The sequence below is a fragment of the Myxine glutinosa genome, chromosome 2, assembly GCF_964187855.1.
Source record: "Myxine glutinosa chromosome 2, kmMyxGlut1.1, whole genome shotgun sequence".
NCBI lineage: Eukaryota > Metazoa > Chordata > Myxini > Myxiniformes > Myxinidae > Myxine > Myxine glutinosa.
In genome coordinates this window covers 143,677,251-143,698,769 of record NC_136262.1, presented here as the reverse complement: position 1 = coordinate 143,698,769, position 21,519 = coordinate 143,677,251, and the positions used below count along the sequence as shown (strand labels likewise).

The 21,519-nt window shown below is 49.3% G+C and overlaps 1 protein-coding gene across 5 annotated transcripts in view; it reads left to right on the top strand.

The window, feature by feature from the left end:
• Nucleotides 1-4,587: 4,587 nt before the first annotated feature.
• Nucleotides 4,588-21,519, top strand: part of SH3TC1 (SH3 domain and tetratricopeptide repeats 1) — a 98,200-nt gene continuing 81,268 nt past the window's right edge. For 3 of the 5 annotated variants that reach the window (XR_013622395.1, XM_078771763.1, XM_078771766.1), the window contains exon 1: nt 13,474-13,629. The gene's annotated coding sequence lies outside the window, so the exon portion shown is untranslated. Of the gene's footprint in view, nt 4,629-5,139; nt 5,155-13,473; nt 13,630-21,519 lie in introns of those variants that run through there. The other 2 variants (XM_078771764.1, XM_078771765.1) reach the window with 2 other exon arrangements.

Sequence of the window (21,519 nt, the reverse complement as noted above, 5' to 3'; positions counted from 1 at the left end):
CAGCCGCTGACCCTCCTCAAGCGTGTTCGCACGGTGGCGTTGCTTCGCGGCCGCAACTGCCATCAAAGCTCAAAGCTGCGGTGGTCAAAACTGCGGTGGTCTCAAAGATGCGGTGGAATCCGCTGCGGTGGACTCCTTACTCATCTGCTCGTGGGGCTTCCTTGGTCATCCGCTGGTGGGGCTTCCTCGGTCATCTGCTTCGGTCATCTGCTGGTGGGGCTTCCTCGGTCATCTGCTTCGGTCATCTCCTTCAGCAGTCCCTCCCAACTTCCTTTTATAAGGCGTGTGGCGATCAAGCTGCCGGCCTTTTAGAAACGCCCATCGGTGAGCTCGCCTCGGCCTGGATTGGTCGCGAGGGCTCACCGATCCCGCCCGCTTGATGAGGCGTTGGCAAAGCCACGCCTTGTTCCTGGCACTTGGTTTACTCCTCCCACCTTCTTCTCCGAGATGACCTCGCCATAATGGCGGCAAAGGTAGTTGGCAATGCGAATGGCAATGACGCAGTTGGAAATGGAGGTTTTGGGCAATTGTAAGGGGATCTATCTCATTTCATCTGGTTCAATGCAGTCAACTAATGGGAAACAGAGCCTTATACTAACATAGAATAATAAATAACTATTTAGAAGGGTATATGGTGGCCTACGTGCTTGTACATGGACTAGCTACGGTGCACTCATTTCAATTAACAGCCAATTAAAGGGGAAATGTACATAGGAAATTTTAATACTAAATTTACAAAGTGAAGGTTCTAAAAACCGTAACAATATAATATGTATGTAGATTTGGAGCTATAATATAATATGTATGTAGACCTTGGGGCTATAATATAATATTGTTGTGGTTTTGGGAATAAAGGCAACCCCCCTATAGTTAGATGCACCACAACATGTAGCCTCGCTTAGTCAGTTATTTCTTATTAAATGTGAAGTATAGTCTCCTTCCCAATGTTAGTATGCGTTGAGGCAGGTAGAGTAAGGGTAGGCCTCATTGAAGCCTGGAATGCCATGTCATGGGCCTAGCGCAGGTCTAACGGGCTCGAGGGAGGGGCTGGAGGGCGTGGCTGGTAAGCAGCAAACAGCCAATGGGAGCTAAAGGGAGTGGCCAGTCAGAAACGGCCAATGGGAGCTAAAAGGGAGTGGCCAATAACGGCGGCCAATGAGAGCTATGGGGAGTGACTGATGAGGGGCTATCATGACATGTGACCCCCGGCGGCCAGTGGAGGCCCGTGGAACATTCTGGTGGGGCTCCGGGGGATATAAAACCCAGCCCGGACCCCCGAACTCTCTCTCTGGCAGGACGATCTCTCTGGCCCTGGACTCTGACGATCTCTGGCTCTGGATTCGCCCTCTGGTCTCTCTCTGTCCCGGGATTCTGAACGCGCTCTCTGCCCTGACGACCTCTGCCTGGACTCCCTGCACGTGCGCTTTGCCTCGCTGACTTTGGGACACGCTCCGTGGATTCCCGTTACGTGCACGACTGAGATCGACGTCCCTGCCGCGAACATCCTCGGGGGGACCCATCCAACGAGCCATCCAGGTGAACTGCACCAAGCGGCTGTGCTTTGTGCGCATTCCCCTCTTCCTCCCCTTCCCCGAACGAGTCTGAGGGCCCTTGTCTGGGCAACGTAAGTTAGGCTGTTAAGGTTCTCCTCTGTATCCCTTTTTCTATCACCAGTGTACATTTGTGAATAAATCCTGTGGTTTGTTTCCAACTTGGCCGTTTTCATCCCTTCACCATTGGCCTCGCATTGCACGCGTTAAAACCGCTCGATCGGGCTCACAGTGCTAACGGCACGAGTTACGCAACGCACAAACCACTCGGGTGTACCATACCAGCGTGACTCGTGTGAGGTTCAGCCCCCATTCTCGCGGCGGCGTGTGTCGAAGGTACTCGGGTTGTGAAACCCTTCCCCGCGTTAGCTGCGGGCTCGGCGGCTGGAATTGCCCAGCAATCCATCCTCCACGAGTATAGCGTGGGGGCGGCCTCGTAGACTCAAAGCTCGAGGGGGAGCAGGGCTTAACCCCCCCTCGGTATGTCGACGGGCTCGAGATCCGCAATAATATGTATGTAGATTTGGAGCTATAATACAGGGTGTCTCAAAATACATGGAACCCATGTCACTGCTAATAATTCTGCCAATATTAATGTTCTTGTTCTTTTTTTTTCAGATTTGAAGAGAGGAGACCATAACAGCTAATAATTATCAATCAAAATGCCTTGGATAAAGGAGGAAAAAATATTTTGCGTCACTACTTATTTGGAGACGAAATCATTCAAAATGGTGCAAGCAAAATTTCGCAGGAAGTTCAACTTCAACAACTATCCCCAGAAAAACCAAATTTATCGTTGGGCACACAAATTTCAAGCCACTGGATCAGTAAACAACCTCAACAAGAAGGCAGAAAGGCAGAAACAAGAAGTTTTCTGCCTCAAGAAGGCAGAAACACCCAGTTCTGGCAGGAAGCTGACTGCAAGATCTCCTGACAATGTGAATACGGTGAGACATTCTGTCGGAAGGAGCCCGAAAAAGTCCATCCGAAGACGTAGCCAAGAGCTGGGTCTTTCACGTGCATCAGTGCAAAGAATCTTGATCAAGGATCTTCAGCTGTACCCATACAAGATCCAGATCAAGCATAAACTCACACCAGCTGACATGGCAAAACGTGTTGTGATGTGCCGGTGGTTCGAGAACAAGATCGAAGAGGATCCTGACTTTCTTGATGATGTTTGGTTCAGCGACGAAGCACACTTCTTGCTCTGTGGGCATGTCAATAGCAAGAACAATGTGTTCTGGGGCACACAAGCCCCATACGAGGTGCTTCAGAGGCCCTTGCACTCTGTGAAATGCACGGTCTGGGTGGCCATCTCAAAACATGGCATAATCGGACCGTTTTGGTTTGAAGACGCAGACGAGGAGGCAGTCACTGTCACAAAGGAGCGTTACATTGTGGTGCTCAACAAGTTCTGGAGGGGACTTGAGAGACGTCGTGGCGTGAATCCAGATGTGCAATGGTTCCAACAAGATGGGGCAACTCCACATACAGCCAACATCACGATGGAGTGGCTGGACCACCGACTCCCTGATCGGCTGATCAGCAGGCGCCGCGAACCCGAGTGGTCTCCGCATTCACCCGATCTGAAGCCCCCAGATTTTTTTTTATTTATCTCTGGGGGTTCTTGAAGGACCACGTGCATGAGAATCGTCCTCAATCCATTTCTGAACTGAAAGTGGCCATCACCCAGAAGATTCGTGCCATCAGGAAGGAAGAGTGTGTCAGGGTGATTGACAACTTCGCTCGTCGGCTTCAAGTGTGTCCAAGGCGCAAAGGCGGTCATTTGGAACATGTGCTCTAATAAATGTATCCTTTGAGCTAGAGACCTCAAATCTTCAGTTTTTTAAATTGTTATCATATCAGCTTCCAGGAAATGTAATCTTTTTTGGAGTTTCTTGTCTGAGTAATAAATTATTATCATGTTAATGGGTTCCATCTATTTTGAGATAACACGTATGTAGACTTTGGGGCTATAATATAACACGTATGCAGACTTTGGGGCTATAATATAACACGTACGCAGACTTTGGGGCTATAATATAACACGTACGCAGATTTTGGGGCTATAATATAACACATATGCAGACTTTGGGGCTATAATATAACACATATGCAGACTTTGGGGCTATAATATAACACGTACGCACACTTTGGGGCTATAATATAACACGTATGCAGACTTTGGAGCTATAATATAACACGTACGCAGACTTTGGAGCTATAATATAACACGTATGCAGACTTTGGGGCTATAATATAACACGTACGCAGACTTTGGAGCTATAATATAACACATATGCAGACTTTGGGGCTATAATATAATACATATGCAGACTTTGGGGCTATAATATAATACATATGCAGACGTTGGCCAACATTATACTATTTATGCAGACTTTTGACCAAAATTGCAGACATTTGACCTTCCTACACTCCACATTTTTATCCTACCTCTTGTATATCCCACACATCCTGGTTTCCTCTCTCGTGTTTCCTCTCTCGTGTCATCTCCCCTCCAAACCTTTCCCTTTCTTTCTCTCTCCTCCCAAACTTTACTACTTTTGATTGCCTTCCCAATTCTACTCCCCCTTTCCCCAACCTCCAGCTGTTATTACCTTTCAATTCATTTTCTCAAATTTATCTGCTTGTTTAACTCTGCCATTGACTTATGCAATATGTAGATGACCTCTTACCTGGATTGTTATTTATCGAGTGAAATCAAAATCAGTTTTTATTCAGGGTTTTTATTTTTAGCCAATGAGCTTCATTTCCTCGAATGTGCTGATAAATGTTCTGGGGAGTGAACAGCAAGGCACACGGATGACTGCTCGGCCACACATCCCAGAAGAATAACAAATGGTTCGTTTGGTTTGTGCTGGTTTGGTGAACTTTCTGACTTTATGGAACCCAAGGAGGAAACGCTGACCTGTTTGTTTGACTTCCTGCCAGGAATGACAATGGCTAACCCACGACACACCCAGCGGCGGACATTCGCCTGGTCGGTGTCTCAAGGGGTATATCCATGCAGGGATCCTACCTGACCTACCACCTCTATCAGTTCACCATAATATCCAGGTAAACATATTTTTTCAGTACCCTACTGCTAATTTATTTCAAGGTAAAACCTGACACACAATGTAGCCCAGGTAGAAATTGTGATTTTGACATGAAGCGTGTGTCCTTTTTTGAGCAGTGATTGGTCAATTCAATATTGCAGGTTAACTTTTACATCGTCATCACCTGGAGCACATCATATAATAATTAGACTATACTTTTTTACAGGGTTCTGGGTGCATTGGCACAAGTTGAGAAAAGTTTCGAGACTAGACGAAATCCTGGATGGATCGCCACTCGAAGGGAGGAATACTCAGATGCTGGAATTAGAATAGACAGAATTCGCAGGTAATGCGTGCTACCTGTACACCATCGTGTTGGATATTTTATTGACGAATTAGGTTGCACGTTTGCTAAGAGATCCGTCGAACTGCTGCTTTACCAGAATCCGACGCTGGATGTCATCTTCCGAGCATGTTGATATTCTGTGGCACGGACTGAGCACACGTCACCTGCGCAGTGAGAGTAGGGTGCGGAGTGAAGTGCTGTAAGTTACGTCAAAGCCACAAAATACGATGATAGTTGCAAATATAATAGTAATATTAAAGACAAATGCTCGCGAAATTTGAGAATGCATAAATGTACAAGAACCTAAAATGATAATTTATAGCAGGATGGCAGTGGGTATAGGAATTGGAAGGGGAGTAGCATGCGGGGTGCGGAGTGGGGGTGCAGAGTGGGATTCAAGGTGCGGAGTGGGGTGTAGGGTGCCGAGTGGGGTGCGGAGCAGGGTTTGGAGTGGATTGTGGAGCAGGGTGTGGAGTGGAGGGTGGGGTGCGGATCAGGGTGTGGAGTGGGGGTGCAGAGTGGGATTCAAGGTGCGGAGTGCGATGTAGGGTGCGGAGTGGGGTGCGGAGCAGGTTGTGGAGTGGGGGTGCAGAGTGGGATTCAAGGTGCGGAGTGCGATGTAGGGTGCGGAGTGGGGTGCAGAGCAGGTTGCGGAGTGGGGGTGCAGAGCAGGTTGTGGAGTGGGGGTGCAGAGCAGGTTGCGGAGTAGGGGTGCCGAGCAAGGTGTGGAGTGGGGTACAAGGTGCGGAGTGGGGAGCAGGGTGCAGAGTGGGATTCAATGTGCGGAGTAGGGTGCAGGGTGCGGAGTGGGATTAAAGGTGCGGAGTGGGATTGAAGGTGCGGAGTGGGGTGCGGAGCAGGGTGGGGAGTGGGTTGTGGAGCAGGGTGTGGAGTGGGGGTGCCGAGCAAGGTGTGGAGTGGGATTCAAGGTGCGGAGTGGGGTGCAGGGTGCAGAGCAGGGTGCGAAGTGGGTTGTGGAGCAGGGTGTGGAGTGGGGGTGCAGAGCAGGGTGCAGAGCAGGGTGCGGAGTGGGGGTGCGGAGTGTGGGTGCAGAGCAGGGTGTGGAGTGGGGTCCAAGGTGCGGAGCGGGGTACGGAGTGGGGTACAGAGTATGGTGCGGTCGGGTACGGAGTGGGGTGCAAAGTATGGTGTGGATTGGGGCGCAGAGTAGGGTGCAGAGTGGGGTGTAGGGTGCGGAGTGAGGTGCAGAGTGGGGAGTGGGGTGCGGAGTGGGATACAGGATGGAATAAGAAGGGTTGAATGGAGTTGTACCAAGAGAAGATTGGACAACAGCCTTACTTCTTACACAAACCAACTGATTTTAAATATATATATATATATATAATAAAAAAATAAAAAATAATATATATAGAATATATATATATATATATATATATATATATATATATATATATATATATATATATATATATATATATATATATATATATATATTAATGTGTTGAGGCTTGTGGGGAAATAGATCAGGAAGTATCAGAAGAAAATGAACAGTAGGAAGAGAGGGAGGAGGGGGGAACACACCAACAGCCAGATTGAGGGACAAAATCGAGGGAGACTTGGAAAAATAAGGAATGTGGTGAAGAATGAGGGCAAAGGGAGAAGGATACAGGGAGTGAATAACATGGATATAGCTGCAAACACTCAATCACAAAAGTCCAAGGAAAAACTGGAAACTCAAAAGAGGTGAGATTTGAGAGGGTTAATGGGGGTCGAAAGATCATGGCTGTGCATGGGTGATGAGTGGATGACCTGAGATGACGGAGAATAGCTGGTTTGAAGCCCTGGAGGGAAGAATGAGATTGAAGAGACTAAGCAAGTTGGTTCGACAGGCAAGACACGAGATTAATGCGACTGTGTCGCCATTATGCCTCCACATAGTCCCACAACGGGTACATGCCCTCGTTTACTGTCCTTAAACAACAAGTTTGATTGAAGTCCCTTCAGCTGTTTTCAAGTATTACATTTTCCCCCGCAATGACAGGTTTCACATCAATCGGTGAAGCGGTTTGAGAGAAGGGATTTTTTTAAATTAAAGGCTTTAAAGCTAATATCGCTGCCACACAACGTGACATGTGACCTTAAAAAATGTATACTCTGCATATGTATGGGTAGGGGATCACGTTTGTGAAGTTTCGTGTTGATCGGATAAGGTTCATTTTTCTATCCAAGATGGCTGCCAAACCACGTGACCTACATCCTTTTCAAACTGTATGCAACAATGGTGTTCGATGATATTTGTAAAATTTCGCATCGATAGGGTAAGCAGTTTCAGAGATATAATTATTTAATATTTCCCTTCAATCCAATATGGCTGCCAAACCATATGATCAATTACGTTTTCGTGGTCATCTTTTAATCGCCATACCTAGTCAATGACACATGTAACGTTTCGAGTCAATTGATTTGGTAGTTTGGGAGAAGATGTTTTTTTGGGGTTTTAGTTTAAATCCAATATGGCTGCCATACCATGTGACCTATGATGTCATAAATTTAATATTTCAATACAAATGTGTCTAGATCATGAGCATGCAATTTCAGGTTTTCTGTTACCGCGATAACTTGTGAACCAGTGATGGGATATTGCCAAAGTTGGTACAAGTTCAGTATGTATTATGATGCAAGGATGAACTCAAATTTGATTTGGGGGTCAATAGGTCAAAGGTCAGAGTCTGTAATAGGTTTTCGTTACCACAATAAGAACGGCTGACAGGAACTAAGTCAAACTTGGTACAAGTAAGCATAATGATGCAAAGATGAACTGATTCAATTATGGGGTCAAGAGGTCAAAGGTCAGAGGTCACATTAGTTGAAAATTCTGGTACAGCAATAACTTGTGAACCAGTGATGGGATTTTGCTGAAGTTGGTACAAGTTCAGTATGTATTATGACGCAAGGATGAACTCATTTGATTTGGGGGTCAATAGGTCAAAGATCAGAGGTCATGTCAGGTAAAAAGGTGATACTTGAAAACAGCTGAAGGGATATAAATGAAACTTGGTACAAGTATTACAATGATGTAATAATGTGGGCGGAGGCATATCAGTTGATGTCGCGACGTCGAAGAGTGGCGTTTCAGTTTAAGGGATTCTTCACCATTCGAGTGATGGGCTAAACCGATATACATATATCACAATATCACAAAACGTTATCGATGGATTCGGACGAATCCTTGTGGGCTGGTTTGGAGTGTACGAGGACAAATCGATCCGATTTTGGTGAAGATCCGAGTACAGATCCAGATATGAGAATTTTTTTTTAATTATCAAGTGATTCTTCACCATTGAGATTCAAAACATTGTGGCCGACTTACACCAAAACTCGGTAGATGAGGTCGGTTAGTGACAAGAACAAGTCAATTCGATTTTGGTTTTAGGTCGGAATCCAGATCTGGCCTGTCAGTGGGATAAAACATGTAAACTCTTAACCTGGTGGAGGTGTAGTGTGGTGCTGGGCACACACGTTAAATAAAGGTAGGCCACAACGCTTTGGGTTGGTAGAGCTCTTTATTGCGTGCTCACTCGTCAGCACTGCCGTGCTCGGGGCTGCAAGCCCGCGTGTATATCTGGAGGCCACGCCTCACTTGGGTCGGGGCCGACACCCACTGGTGCTCGGAATTATGTCACTGCGCCAGCGAGTCATCGTGTCCACCACACGCGCCCCCCCCCCCCCCAGAATTCCCGCGCACCTGAAGGGTCAGTTTGCGGGGCAAACGGATGACCCGGCCGAAGCGCCCTCTGGCGGCTGGCGGCGGCTGGGATGCCGGGATGCCATCTGGGATGCCTCTGGCGGCATCTGGGATGGGTGCAGGGCAGGGGGTGGCGTGACGGCGGGGTTGGGCGGTGCCGGGGGTCCGCCCGCCGGGGGGTGGCCCCAACGCGGGGGCAGAGCCACTGGCGGGGGGTGGTCCAAGTCGAGGTGGGCCGGCTTGAGGCGGTCCACGGAGACGCGGTCAGGAGTACCGCCGATGTCCAGGGTGAAATGCTTCGCCCCGGTCTCCAGCACGCGGAAGGGCCCGTCGTACGGGGGCCGCAGCGGTGTCCAGTCGGCGTCGTGGCGGACGAACACGTACTCCGCCGTGCGAAGCTCCGGGGCGACGTGCGTTGGCGGGCAACCGTGGTGCGCCGTCGGCAACGGGGCGAACCTCCGGGCGGTCTCCTGCAGGGCGGAGCGCTGCTGCGCCGCGGACCATGGTGCCGTGGAGTCGGGGAGGAACTCGCCCGGCACCAGCAGCGGTTGTCCGAAGACCAACTCCGCCGCGGATGCGCGCAGGTCGTCCTTGGGCGCCGTCCTGAGGCCCAGCAGGACCCAGGGGAGCCTGTCGACCCAGCCGCCGTCGCGGAGGCTGGCCCGGAGCGCGGCCTTCATGGCGCGATGGAAGCGCTCGCACAGGCCGTTGGCCTGGGGGTGGTAGACCGTGGTGCGGTGCAGCTGGATGCCAAGCCCCCACGCTACCGCCCCCCAGAGCTCCGAGGTGAACTGGGGGCCGCGGTCGGACGAGATTTCCGAGGGGGCGCCGAACAGGGCAACCCAAGTGGCGATGAACGCCTGCGCGACGTCCGCCGTCGTCATTGCTGCCAAAGGCACGGCCTCCGGCCACCGGGTGGTGCGGTCCACCATGGTGAGGATGTGGGTGAAAGCCCGCGAGGGGGGCAGAGGTCCCACCAAGTCCACGTGAACGTGGTCGAACCGACGTTCGGGCACCGTAAACGGGGCCAGCGGGGCCTGGGTGTGGCGGTGAACCTTCGCGTGCTGGCACGCGAGGCACGTCCTGGCCCAATCGCGGACGGCCTTCCGGAGGCCACGCCAGACGAACTTGTCGGCGACCAGCTTTTGGGAGGCCTTCGTGCCCAGTTGGGACAGACCGTGGATGGCGTCAAAAACCCGGCGCTGCCAGCCAGCGGGCACGATGGGGCGAGGCCGGCCGAGGGAGACGTCGCACAAGAGGGCCGCGCCCGCGCCGTCGAACGGTACCTCGGTGATGCGGAGGCCCGTGACGGCGGTCCGAAAAGCCTGGACGGCGGGGTCGGCGGACTGGTCCGCCGCCATCCGGGCATAGTCGATCCCGAGGTGGACCGCGTGGGCGACGGACCGGGAAAGGCAATCCGCCACTGGGTTGTCCTTCCCCGCGACATGCCGGATGTCCATCGTGTACTCGGACACGGCCGAGAGGTGACGCTGCTGTCGGGCTGACCACGGCTCGGCGACCTTGGCCATCACGAAAACCAGGGGCTTGTGGTCGACGAAGGCCGCGAACGGGCGGCCCTCGAGCAGATGGCGGAAGTGCCGGACCGCCAGATGGAGCCCGAGCAGCTCGCTGTCGAAGGTACTGTACCGCCGTTCGTGCGGGCAGAGCTGCCGGCTAAAAAACGCCAGCGGCTGCCAAGCTCCCTTCACCCACTGCTCGTGCACCGCGCCCACCGCGTAGTCCGATGCGTCGGTGGTGAGGGCGATCGGTGCATCGGGCGCCGGGTGCGCGAGCATGGTGGCGTTAGCCAAGGCGAGCTTCGCGCCCGCGAACGCCGCGTCCATCGGCTCGGTCCAGGCAACGTCGCCTTTGCCCGGCTTCCCCCGGAGGGCCTCGTGCAGGGGGCGCAGGAGCTGGGCGATGCGGGGCAGGAAACGGTGATAAAAGTTCACCATGCCCAGGAACTCCTGGAGCCCCTTGATCGTGCGGGGGCGCAGAAAACCCCTGACCGCCTCCACCTTGGCCGGTAAGGGGATGGCCCCGTGCCTGGTGACGCGGTCCCCAAAAAGTCGATTTCGGTGATGCCGAACCGGCACTTGGTGGGGTTGATGGTCAGGCCATGTCGGCCCAGGCGTTTGAAGAGCGTGCGGAGATGGCGGAGGTGCTCCTCACGGGACGCGCTTGCGACGAGGATGTCGTCCAGGTAGATGTACACGAAATCCAAGTCGCGCAAGACGCTGTCTATAAGCCGCTGGAACGCCTGGGCCGCATTCTTCAACCCGAAGGGCATCCGCAGAAACTCGAAGAGGCCGAATGGTGTGATGACGGCCGTCTTCGGTATGTCCTCCGGCCTGACGGGGACCTGGTGGTATCCGCGGATGAGGTCCACCTTGGAGAAGAGGGATATTTTCACCAACCGGGCAGAAAAGTCCTGGATGTGAGGAACCGGGTAGCGGTCGGGGGTGGTAGCATCATTGAGGCGGCGGTAGTCTCTGCACGGCCGCCACCCACCGCCGGGCTTGGGCACAATGTGCAGCGGCGATGCCCATGCGCTGTTGGAGCGCCGGACGATGCCCAGTCGCTCCAGCGTGGTGAACTCCTCCTGCGCCACGGCGAGCTTCGCCGGGTCGAGGCGGCGCGCCCGGGCATAGACCGGTGGCCCGACGGTGGGAATGTGATGCTCCACCCCGTGCTTGACGGCTACCGCTGAGAAAGTGGGCCGCGTGAGGGCCAGGAAACTGGCGAGGAGGCGGGTGAACTCGTCCGCTGCCGGAAGCGTGCAGACCAACCTCGCCGGGACCGAACCGCTCAGCAAGCCGCTTGGCGAGCCGCTCGGTGAGCCGCCCAGGGAGCTGCTCAACGCCTGCTCAGCGTGCAAGCAAGCGAGCTGAATGTTTCAGCTTGGACAAGGTGTCTGTGCCTCACGTCCACCAGCAGCCAATGCGCACAGAGGAAGTCCGCTCCGAGTAGGCCCATGGGGACACTAGCGGTAACGAATGACCACTGAAAGCGCTGCCCCCCGAACCGCAGCGAGAGACAACGCTTTCCGAACATGCGGATGGGCGTGCCGTTGGCGGCAAGCAAAGCGGGGCCCTGGCCCTCAGCTTGCTTGTCGGACGCGGAGGCAGGGAGGACGCTCAACTGCGCTCCCGTGTCGCACAGGAAGCGACGACCCGAGGAGGTGTCTGTTATGAACAGAAGGCTGCCAATATGGCCGACGCTCATGGCAGGAAGCGAGCGCCGGCCTGGCCGTTTCCCGACCTGCCAAAAGTACAAGGCGGGCGGCAGGACCTGGCCTTGTGGCCGAACCTGGTATGGAACTGGCACCAGGTCTGGCCCGGTGGTGGTTGTCGCGCCGGTCGTGACGACGGAGGTGGGTGGGGCGTGGCGGTGGCCACGCGCGGATCCGCCAAACCTACGCCGTGTTCGGGAGGATCCGAACGCCATGTTACGTGGCGATCCAAACCACTCGCGCCATGTGCGGCGCCGGGATCCACGACGGCCGTGCTATATGCCGGCCGTGCATCGTGGGCTGCGAAAAACTTGTCCGCCTCTCTGGCCAGGGCGCGCGGTTCCGTAATGGTCGAACCGGCCAGCGCGAGCTGCACCTGTACAGGTAGCTGGTGGAGGAAGAGAGCACGGAAGAGGAAATCCGCGTGGCCGTCGCCGAGCAGGGACAGCATGTAATCCATGCGGGTGGACGGTCGTGTGTCGCCGAGTACGGGAAGGTCCAAAAGACGTTCAGCGCGGTCGGCCTCTGTGAGGCCAAACGTGTCGAGGAGAAGCCGCTTGAGCGCCGCGTACTTGCTCTCGTCCGGCGGGTGCCGTAGGAAGGACACGACTCGGGCGGCCGTGCCGGATCCAAGGGCAGCGACCACGTAAAAGTACCTCGTGTCGTCCGCCGTGACGCCCCGGAGCTGGAATTGGGCCTCGGGCTGTAGAAACCAGGTGTCGGCCTGCGCTTCCCAGAACTCCGGTGGCTTGATCGCGACAGTGTTGGTGGCCATAGCGCGTTCGGAGAACAGCAACGGCTGAACCAGTCGGAGGTCACCAGTGTAGTGTGGTGCTGGGCACACACATTAAATAAAGGTAGGCCACAACGCTTTGGGTTAGGTAGAGCTCTTTCTTGCTTGCTCACTCGTCAGCACTGCCGTGCTCGGGGCTGCGAGCCCGCGTGTATATCTGGAGGCCACGCCTCACTTGGGGCGTGGCCGACACCCACTGGTGCTCGGAATTATGTCACTGCGCCAGCGAGTCATCGTGTCCGCCACAGAGGTATGCTCTCTACTGAGTGCCATTCCAGTTAATTTTGTTATTGGAAGCGACATTGGAAAAACACCACAATTAGCTACCTTGACACGGATATACACCTCAACATGGATTTCACCCAAGGCGGAAACCCCCTTGGGGAGGGGGTGTGGCAAATCAAGTCGCTGTAACCTCTATCATGTGACCCTTAGTCCTCCTGTCAAGTTTCCTTGATATTGGATAAGTAACGACAGAATATATCGCGGTCAAAAAGACAGACAGACAGTCGACAGACACCAAATTGCGAATTTTAGCATGATGATGAAGAAGAATATTATTTTTCATGAAGCCTACAATGTGCGAGTTGTAATAAAGAAATAAATTTTCACATCGTTTATGTGCATTTAAAGCTGTATTTAACTTCAATTTGGATGTTTTGTTTAAATAAAAAACACTTAAAATAACGACACAAAATAGAACGCTTGTTTACAATATTTATTTAATATGACGATGAGGTTAAGACGTTAAGTTGATGTATAACGATTGTCCTTGAGAGGTTAGCTCATAACCACAATATTTGCAGTGGTTGGTAAATGATTAAGCTTCCCTCGTGTAGAGAACAGCCGTGAAGTGCGAGGATTTCAAGCTACCGTAGTGTGTACATAGGAAGTCTGCGAGAGGCCTTGCCATCCACACCCGCAATAGTTCTTGAGGTAAAAGGTATGTTGATGTTCTCTACTCTTACTATGAACAGATGGAAATGTTTGTTGTTTAATCACCAAAAAAAATCCATTAGTTTTGTTTATGTGTTGCTTGGCACAAAAAATTACATCAGACACGGTGACTTATTGGTTAGAGAGTGTCCGCTGAGTCTGGGCGGTCAGAGGTTTGAACCCGACTCATGCTGACTCTGGAAGGTCAGAGGTTTGAACCCGACTCATGCTGACTCTGGAAGGTCAGAGGTTTGAACCCGACCCCTGCTGAGTCTGGGAGGTCAGAGGTTTGAACCCGACCCCTGCTGACTCTGGAAGGTCAGAGGTTTGAACCTGACCCCTGCTGAGTCTGGGAGGTCAGAGGTTTGAACCCGACCCCTGCTGAGTCTGGGAGGTCAGAGGTTTGAACCCGACCCCTGCTGAGTCTGGGAGGTCAGAGGTTTGAACCCGACCCCTGCTGAGTCTGGGAGGTCAGAGGTTTGAACCCGACCCCTGCTGAGTCTGGGAGGTCAGAGGTTTGAACCCGACTCATGCTGAGTCTGGGTGGTCAGAGGTTTGAACACGACTCATGCTGAGTCTGGGAGGTCAGAGGTTTGAACACGACTCATGCTGTCTGGGAGGTCAGAGGTTTGAACATGATCCCTGCTGACTCTGGGAGGTCAGAGGTTTGAACACGACCCCTGCTGACTCTGGGAGCTCAGAGGTTTGAACACGACTCATGCTGAGTCTGGGAGGTCAGAGGTTTGAACCCGACCCATGCTGAGTCTGGGAGGTCAGAGGTTTGAACCCGACCCCTGCTGAGTCTGGGAGGTCAGAGGTTTGAACCCGACTCATGCTGAGTCTGGGAGGTCAGAGGTTTGAACCCGACCCCTGCTGAGTCTGGGAGGTCAGAGGTTTGAACATGAACCATGCTGAGTCTGGGAGGTCAGAGGTTTGAACATGACCCATGCTGAGCCATACCAAAGACTTTTAAAATGGTGTGTCCTACTTCCTTGCTTGACACTCAGCATTTACAAAGGATAGAGCACGGACAAACAACCAAAGGTGGGCAACCACAGCGTGGGCTTTGATGGGCCTAATGGTTTCCTCTTATGTTGAAGTTATTATTATTAACTACTGTATCTGTGTGTACACCTGTCGATAACACACTTTTACCCAAGTACTGGCGCAGCAATTCTCCGCTCTCCCACACTAATGTTGGCAAAGCAAATCGTGCAGCATGTGAAGCTTGTGCCGCATGCAATACTGTGTACATGGTAGCCTTTAACACTTTGGAAATATGTACATGGTAGCCTGCAACCCTTTGGATACATATGTACATGGTAGCCTGTAACCCTTTGGATATATATGTACATGGTAGCCTGTAACCCTTTTTAAAATCAATGGAAACTGGTTAGATTATACAGTATACTGGACCAGAGAACATAAACTGGACCAGGAATTGCTAAGCCCAACTTCCCACCCACCCAATTTGATGGCTTATCTCCGCTTACTATTTTAAAAAAAAAAACTTACTTTTTGCAGTGATCACAGAAGCTAGAAAGGCCTGAATATTATATACTCTGAAAATTTTACAGGTTACACACAATCAGTTATATACCTGTGTGATACACAAAACACAAGCACAGAAATATCCTCTTCATAAACCTACTACAATTGGCTTTCTGTGGCATTTTCTCTTTGCTAGGTTTTGCTCTCCGTCTGTCAGTCCCACCTGTAGTTTTCCAAATTTTTAACCATACCCTTTACCACATCCAACGGAATCTTGGTACATGGCTTTATGATAAGTTATAGAACAAGTTCGAGTTTCAGGATGTTTCATCAAATTTTCAGTTATGCTCTTTTTGGACTTGTTGGGGCTGGTGATCCTTTGTGGTGGTACTCCATTGATGGTCTCTCAATCTCAGGATTGTAATGGTGCACCCAACTCTCATCTCCAGGCAGCTCCAGTAATCTCCAGTTTTCTCATTTGGAGTCGGTCATCCCAACTCTCATCTCCAGTCCTTCACGCTTCCCAGCACTGACAACGTCATCGTGTTGTCCTCTGACATCTTGACCAATGCATCACTGAGACATCTAGTGTCAGAATCATAAAATTTCACACCCAATAGTGGGAATATCTAATGCGTGGACTGCACTTTGTTTCATTTGAGTATATTTACCTGTTTGGGATACCGCTGGTAGCATGAATTAATGGTGAGCATTAAAGACCCATCAATGCCTTACAACCAAGAATAGGCCTGTCGTCTTCAGAACCTTGGCTGAATGATAAATTTCTGTCCTAACTTTGCCCAGAGAGATGGGCACCATCTTCTATCCTTTCTTCTTCTTCTGCTGTTTAGTCTGTCTCCGTTAATCCTGCAGATTATTGCAAACTTGTTTTGCTGTGCATGTGTGTGAGCCACAAGAGCAAAACGGAAGGTGTGTGGAATTTAGTTGTGGCCTCTCGTCAAATACAGATTGTGGTGTTCATCGACAATACGAGTAAAGATAGACGAGACAAGGCCCGAGGCAACATGCTTTATTTCTAGTGGTTCTGAACATGCACCACCCAGTAGGAGGCGCTCAAGTATCTACATACAACACACTTCTGGCTTAGAGGTCAATGATTCGAGGCATACAGGTCAAACATGGCGACTAGGAGACACAGAAACACATTCTTCCTGATTTGGTAGGGGTGACATACCAGAAAAACCCATCACATTTTGAGCATCAGGTGCACCAGGTATTAGGGCTTGTGCATTTTCTCTGGTCAGAACTGACTCAGATACGCAACCTGGACCAAGTGGCCTACATTGTGCAGGATGCATGTGTGTACATCAACTCTAGATGGTGTAATAATTGGTCAGTGAAGGTCAATGTATGCATGCCAGATGATGAATTGCTTGTTGTTGGGCTTCAAGCTTTTTATTTACCTGGGGAATGCAATCAGATTTTTATACTTGTCACCTACATTCCGCAACAAGCCAAGGTAACAATAGCAAATTAATGAATTCATCGCTTCGAGAATACATGATCTTGAGGCAGTTGAACCCGACCTGGAACCCGACCCGATCCACTCTATCACCTGCTTGAACCAAAACTCTATCACCGGGAGATCTGAATCAGTGCAGATTGGACACCGTATTACCAACATTTGATTAACATGTGTAGCAACATACATGGAATGATGTAACTCGGGATTTATGCTCCTCCAACATTCCTCATGTGATTTCATCAAAGGTTATCCTCAGCTAGGAAACACGACCATAATAACATTATTTTGCTTCCATTTTATAAGCAGAAACACAAAAGGTCCAAATAAAAGCGGTAACCCAGGAATGGCGTGTTGGGAGCAAGGATACCACCGAGGAGCTGTGGGCATGTTTCCATTGTACAGATTGGAGCGTATTCACCGTTTCATACGAGTCGGTCTTCCGAGATGTCCATTCGGTCTTCCGAGATGTTATTGCATCAATCATAATCTACATACAGTACATCTACATACAGTATTGCATCAAAATATGAAAATTAAAAAACTTTACACGAATACATTCGTGGGGCCTCCGAGGCCCAATGGCTGCATAGGTGCAGGTTTTTGACAGTTGTGGACATATACATTCTAAATAAAAGGATTAGTGAATCATATTTTTTGAGCAAATACTCCATGAGCCTCAACTTTTTAGAGAAAAAAAGTTGGAAAAACCAAGAACAAAAAAAATATTTTGCAAAAAAATAAATAAAATTTCATTCCTTGTATGGGATTCTTCCAACTAATAGGATCAATGATTCACATTTTCTGAGCAAATACACATCCATGAGCATCGACTTGGATTGAAAAAGGATATGAAAGAAAAAAAATCGATATTAAAAAACAAGCATTCTGAGTATTGCGCTGCAATACATGTCGCCTACCGGCAGTCTGTCGTCAGGAGAACTGTTGGGGAAATTACACGTATTGCACTGTGTGAATTATATAATTACCAACTCACGGTCTGAGGTAACTCGGCTAAAAATTATCCGATTTGCACCAAATAAAGTTCATGAATGGTTGCACATACCCCTACTTCTCACTAAAAGTGGAAACAGAATGTAAATTGGAGTTAAAACAAGGAATATTAACAGCTTTGACTTACCGCACTACAAATTATAGCCCCGAAAAATGTTGGGGAAATTACCAAAGTTCAAAGTGCCATAACTTTGGCAAAAATGATCGAAACGTCGTGAAGTTCTTCATTACATATCACGTGCCTTCGATACGGTCTGGCACCCCGCTCTGCTCACCAAACTCTCCTCCTTTGGTATCCATGGAAATCTCCATGCATGGCTGGAGGACTTCCTCTCTAGTCGCAGTCAACGTGTGGCCCTGAATGGGTTTCTCTCATCTCCTCTTCCTGTTCAGGCTGGAGTTCCACAAGGCAGTGTTCTGGGCCCTGTGTTTTTTCTGGTCTTCATCAATGATCTCTCTGACTCTCTCGAAAATCCTCTCTATCTCTTTGCTGATGACTCCACTCTCTGCCGCTCCAATCCTCTTCCCTCAGATCGGCAGTCTGCTGCCTCCTCACTCTCTGAAGACCTGGACAAAATCACAGACTGGTCAAACAAGTGGAACATGTCTTTCAATCCTGACAAATCTCACACCATTATGATGTCTCTCCGAAAAGACCGACTGGACAACCCTCCCATCCACTTTCTGAATAATCCTCCCCAAGAAGTTCTGTCACTCAAGCTTTTGGGTCTCACTATCTGCCATGATCTTTCCTGGGAAAACCACATTTCCAAGCTGGCCGACTGGGCATCCTCCGCCGTGTGAAGTCCTTCCTTGGCACACCTGAGCTCCTCATCACATACAAGGCTTTCATCCGCAGCTCAATGGAGTACTGCTCTCCCCTCTGGGCTGGTGCTCCTGCCTCACACCTTGCTCGTCTTCACGCTGTTGAAACCAAAGCGTTCAGAATCATTGGAATCTTCCGCGATGAAGCTATCTCTGAGGGCCTTTCACTTACTCACCGCAGGCAGGTTGGTGGTCTTTCCGTCTTCTACCGACTCCTCTCCGGCCTTGCTCCCCCAGCTCTCCCTGGGCTCCATCCCCAAAATATTCCTACAGGTCGCACAAGATCTGCCTGCAACCCTCATGGTTAAACTGCCAAAATCAAGACTCTCTGCTCACCTTTACTCCTTCATTCCTCTTTTCTCCTGCCTCTGGAACAAACTCCCTCACTCTCGTCAATCCCACTCCTCTCTCCAGGTCTTTAAAACAGCTGTTCACCACCATTTCTTATCTTCCCCCATCCAAAACCTTGATCTTTTCTACCCCTGCTAATTTCACCCCAAATCCACTTTTTTGAAATACCAACTTTTTTCCTGGAAGTCCTTGGTGTCCTTGTGTTTTATACTTCTCCCACCCCCCTCCCCCTTCCCACGCCTCCTCCCCCCAAGCCCTCTCCCTCCCACACATCTCCCGATGTCCCTACTCTCAAATGTTGTGTTTGTGTGCTTCCCCTTCTCTCCCCATCTTGTCTACCGCTCCCTCTTTTTATATATTTAGTTTGTCTGTTTGACAAACAGACAAACTGTTTGTTTTTGTCTGTTTTTGTTTGTCTGTCTGTTTGATTTTTTTTTTGTGATAAATGTTAGCTCTTTCACGAGCCTCAATTCTGTATACAAAAAAAAGAAAGAAAAAAAAGTTCGAACTTGATCTGTAACTTATCATGAGGAAACCATGTACCAAGTTTGAAATCATTAGCATTAAGGGTTTAGGAAAAAAGTCCGGAAAGCTGTTCTTTGCGTGACGGACTGACAGACGGAGGGACGGCGTGCAAACCTATAGGCCCCTCCGGTGTATACCGGTAGGGGACTAATAAATAAATAAATATATAACATTACATGAATACATCCGTTGGGCCTCCGAGGCGCAATGGCTGCGTTTATGTAGGATTTTTGATGCCTGCATCTAAGAGTTACATGACAGTATCTAGTTACATCTAAAAGTTACATTCTTTCCCTAAATGTTGAATGTCAAAAAAAAATTGCCCATCATTTGATCGCAGGTGCCGGGGGACGATGGCAGGCTTACCCTTGGCGATCGCTTTGTGATCGCAGACATTTGGTTCTATTGTGGAAATGTTAAAGCAGAAGATTCAAGACTCGGATGAGTCTTGTAGTGAATGTGCATGAGTTTCTTAAACTCTCCAATTTGGTTAAGGACCATATTAAAGGACTAAGAATTGAACAAAGAAAATAATTTTTTACCATTGAGAATTTTTTACCAATAAGAAATGGACTGCCAGTGCCAGTGCCAGTGCCAGTGCCAGTGCCAGTGCAGCAATGAATTTCCACTCGGCAGGATCGATGTGGAAAGAAAGAGAAATTAAATCAGAAAACAGACAGCAAACGTAGCAGGGAATCGTTTGTAAGATCTCACAGAAGAGTCGTTGTTAGCTCACAAGTGGAAAGAGCCCCCTTCGTCTTCCCCCCCACATGGAGCATGTTGCTGAAAAGTCTGCAAAAAAAATCTCCAAGGCCCGAAATGGATTATAGATCAAAGTTTTGTCAGCCCAATGTGGCTGAAAGATGAGGAAAAATAACAGGAAGAAAATGAATTGCCTCAAATCGGCGCTGTTGTGCTTGTTTGCAACTTTCACAGTTGAGTGACGAAGTGTTAAAATGCCACGTCATCTAATTCCTTCCATCAGCATGTACAAACAAACAGCTGACGATCCCACAAAAAGTCACATGCAAAACCATTAAGATCAGCGATTCTAGGGTATAATAAAAATAGAGTTTTACTGTCAAACATAAGCCGTTGTACAAACAATAATAATTCCAGCAGTAGATCTTGGAAATACAGGTTGTGGATAAATCCATGAACATTCAATTCTAACCATATGGAGAAGGTCAGTGCCTTTTAAAAAGCTTTGACATATTAAAAGTTTTGAAGTCATGGATGACAATAAAAAAGTATCTTGATAGAAACTTTAAGGTGTTCCCAAATGAGTACAGTAATTGTAAACGAGACTTCTTATCATGTAAATGCAACTTGCTGCAATGTAAATGCAAGTGTACACTAGTGTATTGTTAGAGTATAGAGACAGTTATGAAATATGCAGCTTATTAATTTCCAACAATTCCTTCGAGTTCCATTACAACCTTGCCAGCCTTTGGCAAGAAGAACAGCTCAGACTCTTTCAGCAACATAAAAATATTTCGGGATTGTTAGATGTCAGGATTGATATTCCACCATTTGGCCTTTTCCAGGCCCTTCAGACCTTATCCGTCAATAAATTTGACATAAAACATGAATGAAGTGTCCTTTTATAAGTTTTCACAAATAAGGAATCTAATGCCCCCTCATTTATTTAAAAAAATTGCATAGCTATTAATTTGAGAAATTATATAATGTTTTTGTTTATTTGCAGATGGCTGAGCAGATGTAGCCTGCATCATGTCAGCAAAGAAGAGGTGTAAGCTTGTTCACAGTGAGAGTCTATGGTCATATATGTCCACCTGGTTATATTCGGTGGCGGAGTTAGGGTTTTGTGGCGCCTGGGGCCAAAGTCAATAAAAAAGCGACCCACAGGCACTGTCATGGTCAGGAATTTCTATTGGGGGGGGGGGCAGTGGGGGGGGGCAGTGGGAAGGGGGCTCTAAGCTTCCTCAGTGGGCTCAACAGCAGAGCCCTGAAAGCTGTTCAAAATGAAATCTACAATATCCAATCTCAAAAATATCCTATATATATTTTTCAGTTCAAAATGAGAATATATTTAGATATGATCTCCTGAGTTGATTAGGCTAATTAACTACAAATAATCCGGAAGAATTCCCATGTTTTAAACGTGCGCCATGTCAAGGTGTATCGGGCTGTTTAATAGGTCCTTCCATGGCATGGCATTCCAATTACAAAATAAATAATGAAAAA